General features: G+C 25.2%; 1 long non-coding RNA gene across 1 annotated transcript; it reads left to right on the top strand.

The window, feature by feature from the left end:
• Nucleotides 1-9,783: 9,783 nt before the first annotated feature.
• LOC149054912 (uncharacterized) lies at nucleotides 9,784-10,480 on the top strand. Its single transcript, XR_016192010.1, has 3 exons — nucleotides 9,784-9,941; nucleotides 10,011-10,132; nucleotides 10,208-10,480. It is a non-coding gene; the product is annotated as an uncharacterized LOC149054912 (long non-coding RNA).
• Nucleotides 10,481-14,145: the final 3,665 nt, after the last annotated feature.

Below are 14,145 nucleotides of genomic sequence, written 5' to 3'. Positions count from 1 at the left end.
GTTTAATAAGTATCAATCTAAATGATCGTAGAAAAATAAATGCTATTTGGGTAACGCGTGACAAACGGATGGTTAACTGGGACACTTTGAATAAAAAGATCCTTAGTTGATTTCCGATATAAGTGTTTACTTATCAAGTTGTTCTATTGATTGTTAACCTCTTAGAAATAGCCCTTATTATTAAGATGTTGAGCCTCTTGAAATATTTTTCTCCCTACTAGATTTTTAGGACTTCGGTGCAACTGCTTTTTAGATAATATATTATGGATAGAGCCATTCCCATTTTTTTTGGTGTACATAACTTTAAGCACATATTTATATGACCACGAGTGTCTGGCCGCGATGAGTTCATAAATGAGTATACGGGAGGGGAACTGTTGTTAACACATCCTTAGTACATTCTATCAAGTCCTAATCAAAAATTGTCATCTAAACTCGCAAGTATGTTTGGATGTAAATTGTACAAATAATAACTAATAATTATTAAAGATTTATGTGTGAATGAGAGTGCGACATCCTCATTAAAGCAAAACAACTTTTGTAATATTATTACAATAATGGTGTAATATCTAAATTATTTCCCCTTCCAACACACTAAAATTATAGTTATCATGCTTTTCTGGGCCCAAAAACGTCAGGTGATACCATAATGGTAATTTTATTTTTATTTTTATTTGGTGCCTAATAAAAAGGACCCTAGACACCAGAAATTGAAATATTACGATTTTGAATATTTTTTAAATGAAACGATCTAAAAAATTTTTTACACAATCTTTTCTACAATAAAATATTATTATTTCAACATAACATTTTGCTGTGTGATTGGTAATCTTTACATCAGTGTGTTTGTACATTTTTTGTGACAAAGATCAATTGTCCAGAAGAAAATTTAATCATCTAAAATATCTCAAATTACATACTTATTGTTAATCATTATTATTAAAATGTAATAGAATGAAGTATAATATCTCATATAGACTTAAACAATGTACAATTGTTTTCTTATTATTTTTATGATTACATAATATACGTTTTTTTTTTAAACAAATCCTTCGGCAATTATATATCCATATTGCGTGTGTTTGTTTAGAAACACGTGAATTTGTGGGGTAAGGATTCGTCACTAAGAACCCAGGTGGTCACCCATCCAGAAGCTAGTGACGCCAGGCGATGTTTGACCACGGCAAACCACCGCGCCACACCATACCCCAAAATACAGTATACGATTATTGTACAATGCACATACCAGGCCAGAGGCAATTTTTTTGTTTTCAAGATATCAACTGCATAACCTGATTTTACTGTTTGGTTTAAACACATGTAAATAAGACAAGAATTCGTCGCTAAGAACCCAGGTGGTTGCCCATCCAAGAGCTAGCAACGACAGTCGATGTGTTGTCCTTTAGGTCCAAAATTTATTTTTTTAACATATAGAAACCATATCTATTATATAAGATAATTAGTAATTGTTCGTCTATTTTTCATCAAGTTCAAGAATATTTTTTTTTTTATAGCTAATAATAACAACAACACGTATGTCACTTAAAATATTGAATACCTAGGTAATAAATACATTCGTGAACAACAAAAATTTTTTTTTTTATTTCTAAAATATTAAATTTAAAAATTCTATTAGACTAGTCGAAAAAGTATAGGTACGATTAACACTAGTATAGATTCCAACACTCAACTAAAATAATAATTTAATAATGATTGTATGTCACAGAAAAATTAACTATCACCAGATCTTATTTCTTCTTTCCAGTATTAGAGATTTGGATTACTTTTAAAAAACTAGTAATATAAGTTGCTTTCAATTTCATAATAAAATTCTTTTAACTCTTAATCACCATCAAAAGTTGTTTTTCTTTTATCTGGACAAATAACTATTACAAATTTTTATTTTAAAACATTTTATGTTTTCTAGAGCAAAGACTTTTTATGCATTTTATATATTTTTTCTTTTTTGTAAGCTTTATTGTATGCTAATTTCTAGGTTTCTAGTAGTACACAGCATATTTAAAAACTTATGTGATAAAATTCTAAATGTTTTTAGTGCATCTTTTGATTATTTACCGAAAATCAAGCACTTAGGTAAATATTTGTATGGATAAAAATATAATTATATTAAATATGAAAGAAAAATGAAATGTTTGATTTTTTTTTTTAATACCTATATACAATATATTATCATGTGTCTCTAATAACAGGGTACACTTTATTGCTCATTAACCTGTAAATATCTTTCAATTCTGTTTGTTGGACATCAAACTAGATAAATCAATCCTAATAATTCTTTTTAAATGAAAATCCCTATTGTAAATATCATTTTTGGAAATCAAGAAATTCTCATAGAAGGAAGGGCTCATCTGATCATACCAACCTAGTATGTCGGGCTACAAAAAATAAAAAATTTAATCTTCAATAATTTACAAAATAAATACTGCCATTATACAGTATAAAAAAACCAAATTTACTGGAGACCAAACCAAAAAACTAAGAAGTTTAAATAATAAAAAAAATCACCATTTAAACGGTCAACAAAAAATTATTTAATCAAAAAACAAAATTTGTAATCAACATTGTTATACTAAACAATTATAACTATAATTTTTATATGATTTAAATAAAAATATTTAACCAATTTATTCACTTATGAACAGGCAAGAAATTAAATTAACATATATAATATATATATTCATACAACTTCAACAACAAAATTATCATTAATGACAAATTAATAAAGAAACACAGACTCAGGTGTAACATAAAATTACTAAATTTTATATATCTATACTCACGTTCCTATTCAATCATAATAAATATATGCTTTAATTAATAATAAAAGGTAGGATAAAGAAAGCCGACATTCAAAATACTTTTGATTATTATCAATTAAAATAGCAAACTATAGCATACCAATTAACATATTATTAAAATGTAAGGATTTAATTCATCACAAAGTGGCGTCCAAAAAAAGTAACTCTTATTCATAAAAGATTTAAATAAACATATACATTTCACTAAAATAACCCTGATCAGATTATTTTTAAAAAGAATATTTTAAACGAAGAATTAAACACAGGGTTGTTAGGATTCAAATAAATTTGAAATTATAATCCAATGACTAATAATAAATAAAATATAATCCAAAGAAGGTTAATACATTTTTTATAAAAGAATTGAACACAAAGATGTTTAGATTCAAATTAAATTAAAGTTATTGTCTAAACGACGACTAATAATAAATAAAATATAATCCAAAGGAGATTAATTATACATTTTTTTATAAAAGAATTAAACACAGAGATGTTGAAATTCAAATAAAATAAAAAAATAATATAACTATATTATAGTCCAAATGATGACTAATAATAAATAAAATATAATCCAAAGGAGATTAATTATACATTTTTTTATAAAAGAATTAAACACAGAGATGTTTAGATTCAAATAAAATAAAAAAATATTATAACTATATTATAGTCCAATTGATGACTAATAATAAATAAAATAAAATCCAAAAAAAGATTAACACATATTTTATAAATGAATAAAACACAGAGATGTTTAGATTCAAATAAAGAAAAAATATATTATAGTCCAAATGATGACTAATAATAAATAAAGATCAAATAAATATATTAATATAATAACAAATAAAATTAAAATTATAGTCAAAGCGTTGAATAATAATAAATAAAATATAATCCAAAGAAGATTGATTATACATTAGACTATACTATAGACCATATGACGACTAATAATACATAAAATATAATCCAAAGAAGATTAATACATTGTATATAAAAGAATTAAACACAGAAACGTTTAGATTCAAATAAAATAAAAAATATTATAACTATATTATAGTCCAAATGATGACTAATGATAAATAAAATATAATCCAAAGAAGATTGATTATACATTTTTAATAAATGAATTAAACACAGAGACGTTTAGATTCCAATTAAATTAAATTTATAGACCATATGACGACTAATAATATATAAAATATAATCTAAAGAAGATTAATGCATTGTATATAAAAGAATTAAACACAGAAACGTTTAGATTCAAATAAAATAAAAAAATATTATAACTATATTATAGTCCAAATGATGACTAATGATAAATAAAATATAACCCAAAGAAGATTAATTATACATTTTTTATAAAAGAATTCAACACAGAGATGTTTAGATTCAAATAATATTAAATTTATAGTCCATATGACGACTAATAATACATAAAATATAATCCAAAGAAGATTAAAACACTTCTTATAAAAAAATTAAACACAGAGAATATGTATAGATTCAAATAAAATAAAAAAATATTATAACTATATTATAGTCCAAATGATGACTAATGATAAATAAAATATAATCCAGAGAAGATTAAAACATATTTTATAAATGAATTAAACACAGAGATGTGTAAATTCAAATAAAATAAGAATATATTATAACTACATTATAGTCCAAACGATGACTAATAGTAAATAAAATATAATCCAAAGAAGATTAATACATTTTTTATAAAATAATTAAACACACGTTGTTAAGATTCAAAGAAAATTAAAATATATAGTCCAAACTATGACAAATAAAATAATTAAATATAATCCAAAGAAGATTAAAACATTTTTTATAAAAGAATTAAACACAGAGATGTTTAGATTCAAAGAAAATTAAAATATATAGTCCATACTATGACAAATAAAATATAATCCAAAGAAGATTAAAATATTTTTTATAAAAGAATTAAACACAGAGATGTTTAGATTCAAATAAAATAAAAATATATAGTTCAAATGATGACTAATAATAAATAAAACATAATCCATATCAGATTATCGGGAATATAATTCATAGCCCACTTTTAACAAATAATTCTGATTTAAATACAAAAGAAAAAATAATAAATGTCCAGAGATAACAACAATGATCAAATAACTGAAACAAACAACAAAAGTTTACTTAACATAAGTATTCATAATCATGGGAAAAATGAATTTTTCAATAATATCAAACAAATGTTTCTTTTTCAAAAATAATATCGAACTATAAGATATCAACTTTGATATATCACATAAAAATGGTAAAGAAAACAGAGTATGAGACGGGCTATAATACAATAACATAAATACAAACGATATTAATTAGGTAAGAATATATGACATAAATCCATAAAATTCCAAAGATCAATTTTGGATTTACAACAAAAGCGATTAATAAACTCTAATGAAATATAAATAAAAATATATTAAGGAAATCACGACAATTTGTCGTGATAAATAACATATTATATTATCAACAATGCACACAATAATATACCAATTATAGCATTTTTTTTCCTAATGCATGTTTTTGAACCTTATTTTCCAATAAATATTATACTAATACCAGAAAAAGCATGCCTTACAACATATAAAAATTATTAAAGGAACTAAACGAAATAAGGATCGAAATTCCACAAATAGTAAAAAAAAAATGGCACAAATTAAACAAAAAAATTATTTAGACAAAAGTCACGGAATAGTAAGCTTTAATCCAGGTGACCAAGAATTAATAAAATTTCCATTTTCACAAATAGGCAAAACGCCTAAATTAGCACAAAAATACAGAGGCCAATTTAAAATAATTTAAAAATAATAAATAAACATCAGAATTAAATTATAAAGTAAAATTAATCTTTGATAATAAACTAACTGAAAACATCATTCATGTTAGAAGAATAAAATCATATTATTACAAGTTAACCATACAACAAAAATACAAATTTAACATAATAACCAATTAAAATGTCATAATTTACAGATTTCTACAAGACTATAGGTACCTAAAAATAATACTAAAATATCTAATTACAAATCAATGTTAGGTTAGTAAAATAAAAATAAAAATAAAAATTTTTAATTTATAAAAATAAATGAATGTAAGCTAATATATTATACAAATATTAAAAGGCATCTTCACAAATCTTACTCAATTTATCTCGCATATACAGCATGAAAATGAATTTTAATAAAAAAACACTAAAAGTAATAAATTTTAAAAAGACGTAACATTTCAACATTCAATCGCAACAACAACAAAATGCCTCGATAAAACTAAAATCAAAAACATTCAATGAAACATCATCATACTAAACACAGGACAAAATTTGTTATTTTAAAGAAAATATGCATTTGATTGATGTTATATTTTAACAAAATATGTAATGACAAAGTCATACTTTTTACAAGACTTATAATAATGTAAACAATTAACAATCAATAGCTTTTTTGACTTGATAACACTTAAGAGGATGTCAGTGCATTTCTTTTTTTTCTCTGAAAATTCCACTGACATCCTCTTCATCGGCCTAACCAACCTTCTCTTTTTATTCTATCCCATAGTCGAAGGTTGTAAACCTTACCTAACCTGGTAGTATCACTCAAAGGGTCGAGTGACCTTTGCAATTTAAGATCCTTTCCTACATATTCAGAATTGTTAACATAACTATTCTACCTAACTATTCCCCTACCCCCACCTAACCTAACTCTCTCTCTCTGCCACTACCCCTCTTTCTTCCTATCCCAATCACACCCTCCCCTTCACCTATCGCACTGTCTCTCACAACCTCTCACAATTCTCTCTCCCTTTTTGTTCTGTTCCCCCACCTAACCTTATCATCTCCCTTTGACACTACCTCTCTCTCACCCTATCACTTTCAAACCATCCCCCTCACCTATCTCTCTCACACTCACTCGTCTTAAATTCCCCCTATACCCGTTTTTCTCCCACTTGCACTCTCACATTCACTATATCTCCTTATCCTTCATCCTCTCTACCTCTCTCACTCCCTCTCACACTATCTAATCTCTCTTACTATCCCTCCTTTTCTTTCTCACCCTTTTTCTCTCTCGATTTTTCTTCTGCTTCTCTACCATCTCTCTACGCTACTTCTCACTATCTCTCTCTCCCATCTCTTAATCCTTCCCTGCCCCCACTCTCACACTCCCAGTCCCTATAGTACCTACAGGTCATCGTACCTGATAATTTGTAAAAATATTTAAATATTATTGAGGAAATTATTAAAAAAAAAAATTTTTAAATATTATACCTGACCAATATCCTAATTTTTATCACGATTTTATTGATAACTTGAATAGTGTTATACCAGTGGTTACAAAACGAATAATTTAAAAATTGCAAGTAATCTATCCCCTGATCAATTAATAAATTAATAAAATTAAAATAAACCTACTGAAAAATAGAAAATTACTTACCCAATATCTGAATCTATTATAAAACTTCATCTTCGTAACATTGTTAATACATTTCACACAGGCTTCACAACGAATATGATACTTAGTTGGCAAATTTTCACTGACGAATACCATCTCTGAAATTTCAATAAAATATTCAATAATATTTTCTGACCTATTCATTTTAGATTCTGAACGAAGTGATGAATGTATTGATTTTACAATGATGTGTGTGTGTTTTTTTTTGCGTCTGTACAACATACCTAACTAGTCGAAATAATGCTTCAATTTCAAACTTTGGGGGTGGTTTCCAATGTAAAAGTGAATATCCTTGGTGCATTATAGGTCAATAGTAAGCATTTTCCAACAGTTTTCAAAAAAATCAAGAAAAACAACAAAAAAAAAGATGGAAAAACGGGAATTTCTACGCAAAACCAGTTTTCGACCAAATCGATTTTTTATATGGTTGTAATTCAAAAACTAATCACTGTAAATACAGTTAAATTTTCAATTGAGTTATTTATAGACAACTGAAATTTTCAATTTTTGTGAAAATTTTTTTAGCCCTATCAAAATACTTGAAATTTTATTTTTTCATATGTTATTCTTATAGTGATTAAAAAATAAAATAAAATAACATAAAATTTTCAAAAATGTTTTACTTAAGTTGAACTATTCATAGGTATATGCAATTTTCGATCATTAGTTTTTTTTAAATTAATATCGATAAAAATTTATTTTTGGGTAAAAAAGCTTGAAAATTTAATATAAGGCTCTTAACATATTGTTACAATATCAGTTGAAAAATAAAATAAATTCATTGTCACAATTTTTTTTTCTAAACATTCAAATTTTGAATTTGGACAAAATACGTAAAAATCAAAAAAATTCGCAAATTGTTTAAAGCTAGAAATTCATAAAAAATTTTTTTTAAATCTTAGATTTGAAAATTTAATACAAGATTCCATACAAATTTGTCAATCTTTATCACCAAAAAAAAAATGTCTAATGGAAATTAAAATTAAAATTGTATTCTTCCGGAAATTCAAATTTAATTTTTATTAGCATTTAAATTTCAAATATTAACAAAAATTCGTCAAAACCATGAATATTTGCAAATTATTTTGTAGTTCAAAATTCATGATATTGTTTGTATTTATATCTAAGGTTATAAAATTTAACACTAAGTTTTTCATAAGTTTTGTTTCAAATAGCTATAGAGAAAATTTGATGAGTCATTATAGGAAAATTTTTTTGAGCGTTTGAGTTTTAAATTTTTATGAAATCGCGTAATGATAACGATTTATCCATATTAATCTATTTATTTAGGTCATAAGGCTTTATAGGTGTACCTACAATGTAATAACTTAATAAGTACCTATGATATTAGATATGAGATAAAGAATAAAGGTTATAAATAACTATAAATATCTATAATATACATAATTTATCAAAATAAAATATATTTTATTCTAAATTCCTGACTTCTAACGTTGGATTTGGAACAAATTACCATTTAGGTAATATTTCAATAAAACTTCTATTACCAAGGAGGTTCACGTTTATGAATAATGTTCATTTAAATAATTAAAAGTGATATAACAATAATCAAAAAATATTTGTAATTTTAAATTTAAATTATAATATAATATATTATTTTTCTTAGCCTATTTTTGTTTGATTATTGATTACGATCATGCATTCATGCTTCTTTTATGCATTACAGGTATTATATATCTAAAATAATCCGATTAATGTTTAATTTTTATCTTCCCTTCCTAGTTATAATGTGTTAATTTATGTTTTAAATATTTTTTTCAAGATCTTATTATTTCTTCACTAGTTCACTGACCACAACAAGTTAACTACTAGAATTCGGATACCTAGGTACCGGTTCATTTTTATTTTAATAACGTAAAGATTAATTATAATTACTTGTATTAATGTTTATTTATTTTACTTCGATAATTTAAAAATATTATTCCAATTTATTATTTATGATTTTTTTATATATTGTGTTTTTTTTAGAAAATAAATAATAAATGCAATTTTAATAAATTATTGAATTAGGTACCTACGTAAAATATAAAATAACCTATTCATGAAAAAAACCTAGAGATAATTAGTTTTTTAAGAAAAACAAAATTCTTCAATCTCTATATAAAAAAAAAATGTTTTATACTAATTAAATAACTTAACATTGTATCAGTACTATATTATATTATATCATTATTGTAAATAAGTGTAACTAATGGCCTTTGTTGTCGATGTGATTATGCTCAATAAAAAAAAGAAATATATAAAATAATTATAAAATTGTTTACCTATAAATCTGTAAAAATTTAATTTAATTTTAAATGGTTTAACTTTTAAGCAATATGATTTATAAATATAATGTATAAATAGATAATAATATATTAATCTATGCCAGTTGTTGGCTTATTGTATATATTTTGTATAATATTATATACCATAATAAATACCGAATGTAATTCATTCTATTAATCATTTTCTGATAATTTCTAATGTACAAAACCTTATCAACCATAAATTGTAATTTAATTGTGTTATTGTTCTATGAAAATATTAATAGCTATTATAAATGCAGGATTTAATATTACAAATAAAGTAATATTGGATGGTTAAATACTACACCGTCAGTGATAAGTACAAGAATATGAGAACAGTAAGTAGGTACTTAGCAGCTACACAGTTGCAATTTTTTACAAGCTATATTATTATAATATTTTTTCAGACGATTTACCATTGAAAACCACACATAACACATTCAAACAAATCAAATGAAAGTTCACAAAATTTCATTGAGCTAGTAGGTGCCAATGGAAACTTAGTGTGATAAAATAACTGACTCTAATAGTAAATAATAATTTTATCTTGATCTCGTGTTTATATGAACTTTATGTTATAACACAGTTTGTATTCTGTTTACAGATATAGATAACGAAGATTTTGATGATAGTATTAAAGACAAGGACTGGAAGGAAAATAAAAGCTCAGGAACATCATAAGAAAGGTCTAAAATCAGAATTTGATGACATTTTAACTAGAGCAAGGTGCCATAATAAAGATTTTTGTAACAACTTTAATAAAAATAATATCGGTCAAATGGTTTTATAGAGAGATATTAAATTAATTAAATTTAAAAAAGAATTTCCTGATAAATTGTTTTTACACAAATTTAAACAACTTATGAGCAAGCAAATTATCAAGAAATTATAGTTTTAAAGAAAAATAGAAATTCAAAAATAAAATTATCAAACATACATTACATATGAAATTTGCATTTATTGAACAGCCTGGAATCTTACAAATAAAAAAGATTTAATTTTATCGCGCAAAGCAAAACTTATTCCAGATACTTATTATAATTTTTATAAAAACTTAAAAATATCTGAAATTGATAATACTTATAACTAACTATGAAACTATAAAAATGAACTATAAAAAACTATGGAGATGGTGATTAATTTATATAATAAATTAGACTTATTATTTATTTATTTTCAAAGCCATAGGTAGCATAATATTATTAAACATAAGGCCATGATAATTATAATGAGTAAACTATTTTTTTTACATTGTATTTCAAACAAGTATTACCTATATTATTAAAATAATAATAAATTATTCAAATTTGTACATAATGCTATAGTCTTGTACCTACTCTTGTTGTTCAAAAGCATTTTATAATTTTATAGTCATTATCAGTTTAGAATATTTTTTTTAATTTGTCATATTATTTGTTACTTTGATACATAAAAAGAAGCTTATTGATTTAAGGACAAAGATTATTTAATTTTAATTTTGTGTTTGTAGTAAATTATTTTTAAAGATATTGATTAAATACCTACAATTATTAAATGATTAATTTTAATCTTTATACATGTATATTACCTGTACAATTATAAATTATTACACAACAATTTTAATCAAATTTCAAAAAAACTAACAGTTAATAATATTTTATTATTCATTAATAATTTAAAGTTCAATACTGACATTATTGGATATATGACATAAAAATAAACATAGCTTAAATTCAATACTGTCATATTTTGGCATGTCTGAAAATCAATTTCTGTATGCAATACAGCCACATATCAAAATATGACAGTCTTGCATTTACTTAAAAAATTGTAAAAGACCATAATAAGTCTGACGTTTTGGGTTCAAGGGAATATTTTATTATATTTGAAAAATTCACAATATAAAGTATGTTTAAAGTACCTATTGTAGTTTTTTTAGTTTCAAATGCATAGGTGAAGAACTCTTTGCAAACATCACCATTGTAAAAGTGTACGAACGTGTACCTCAATTCTTTTATAATATTAAGCCGCAAAAGAATTGGTATTAAAACAAATTTACCTTAAATATCAATAATGTTGGGCTTTGTTAGAGTCCGCGACGTGTATGCACTCCGACGCTGAAATGGAAACGCATCAGATACTGCTGAATTGAAGTCTAAAAATAATGTGATTTATGAAAAAAAAAAGATTAAACGGAAAACAGGATGTTTTTCGTTCATGTCTACTTTGCTATCTAACTGAAATAATGAAATGTTAGAATCTTTAATCGACTGCGTCTTCCGCGACGACTTTGACAATCGCCATGGATTATATTGTACTAAATCAATAAGAGAAATCCATAGATACCTCCTAGCTATATATTATAATACTACTTTTATATCAACGATGCCATTGTATACAATCTGTTCATTGCAGGGCATCGGGCAATAATGAAATGAGATAACTATACCGAAATAATGCATAACTTAATATAAGCGGTCTGACGTCGTTAACGTCCCGCGAAAAGTAACGTATTAAAAGTTAGTGTTACTCATAATATTACGGCGTCATCGCATTGGTAATTTATTTGTATCGGCTCGAATGATACGTCTTTCCCCTTTCGACAAGTCGCATGCAAAACACATTATTTCGATTGCCAGCGGTCCGACGTAATCATCGTCACACGAAAAGTAACGTATAATATATTCGCGTTACACCCAATAATATGGCGTGCGCAATGTTATTAATTATGTCAGCAATGCTTCTTGGCTTCGTCGTCATCGTCACGCGACGAGTTACTTGAATTTGTTAGACGTTACTTTTCTCGTGACATAGAAGACGTCGAACCGCCGATATAATTAAACTCTGCGCGCACGCCGTACTAATGTACTATTACGAGTAACTCTAACTTGTTTTATGTTTCTTCTCGAAAAAAACATGACGACATCGGACTGCCGCCATAATTAAACTCGGCGCACTCATCAACTAATTACGAGTAACTCGAAATTTATATGTTACTTTTCACTTGACGACGACGATATAATACCAAAGACATAATTATTCTCAACGCACACGCCGTTCTATTGCGAGTTACTCGAGTTTGTTATACGTGTCGTATACGCCGATCACCGACATACATAAATAAACGAACAAATTAATTATAAGCACTTTTATTAAACACTTTGACGTCCAGTGGCGAGTCACACGATCGCCACCTGGCTCTGACACTGGTGATCAGTGGTAATCGAGTCACACGACTCTCGTCAACTGACCCCTTTTCTGTCTTCACATATTCCTTAAATATAAATTTTACAATCGAAACACTATCGGTAATATCGATATTAAGTTTGACCTAGTTAGATTATACTTACTGACTATGTTCAAAATTATACTAATTGTTATTGTTAAAATTTCCTGTTACATATGATTGTTTACTTAACCTAGCTGGTTTATAGATTTAATTATAATATGTTTTGTATATTATGCATTATACAATAACACACCCCTTTGTAACATAAAATATGTCCTCATATTTTTAAATAATTATTTCAGTTGCGAATGAAATTTACATCATATGGGTTTTGTACATACAATTAAATAGAAGTTGATGGTCTTCTACCAAAGAAGTGGTCGTTGAATATATATGTAGTAGTCTTCGTTCTAGTCCTTAGATTGGTCGAACATTGTTGTGTATTGGTGTTTCGGCGATGGACGATGATTTTTGTTTGAATCGCTTGGTTTATTACTTCGTCACATGCATTTAATCATATTACAATTATCAATGTCATGGTAAAAAAATATGCAAACCTATTCAATTCTACACGTAATTGATAAATAAAAGTATAAAACCCAAGTCAACAATCAGGTAAAAGTAAATATGTGTCAACATAATTAGTAATTACAAATGATAAAATAAAAAAAATATAGGTATATAAATTTTCAATAGAAGTTAAATTTTACATTATTCTTGTATACAAATAATAAAATGTTGTTAAAGATGTAAAATAAAGGTGTCATTTAAAAGTTATATGACATAATAATACCTACCTACTTATAAATATGTAATTATAGCAATTTGCTTACACGGCAAAAATTTAACAATTTGTTGAACTGATAGTTTCATATTGAAATGAGAAATATGTTGCAATAAGCCAATAACATACCTAAAGGTATGATAATAACATTTTTGTTTTATTTAAAAATTACAAAAATATAAACATCAATAATAAAACAATTAACACAGGAAAGGAAAAAAACAAATGTAGCATTTTAGAGAAAAATGCAGTTTTGATTATTAAATATTAGATCAATAATAAAATTATTGAGCTATAATCTTACAATATTGATTGTTACGTATGTGTTATTATGTAATTATTTATGATATAGGTATGTTAAAAGTTCCATTAGATAATATATTTTGGTAAATTGATGAGCTAAATATAACTTATACATTTCTAAAAACCTAATAATTATTATAGACAGAAAAAAAAACATAGTTAATACTAATACATCATTGAATTAAAGATAATAAGGTATATTATGCATTAAAAAGATAAAATAAATAGAAGATATTATTTTTATTCA

The sequence above is a fragment of the Diuraphis noxia genome, unplaced genomic scaffold (genome assembly GCF_037042655.1).
Source record: "Diuraphis noxia isolate RWA-SAM2 unplaced genomic scaffold, SU_Dnox_SAM2 contig0005, whole genome shotgun sequence".
NCBI lineage: Eukaryota > Metazoa > Arthropoda > Insecta > Hemiptera > Aphididae > Diuraphis > Diuraphis noxia.
This window is presented reverse-complemented; position numbering and strand designations above follow the sequence as displayed.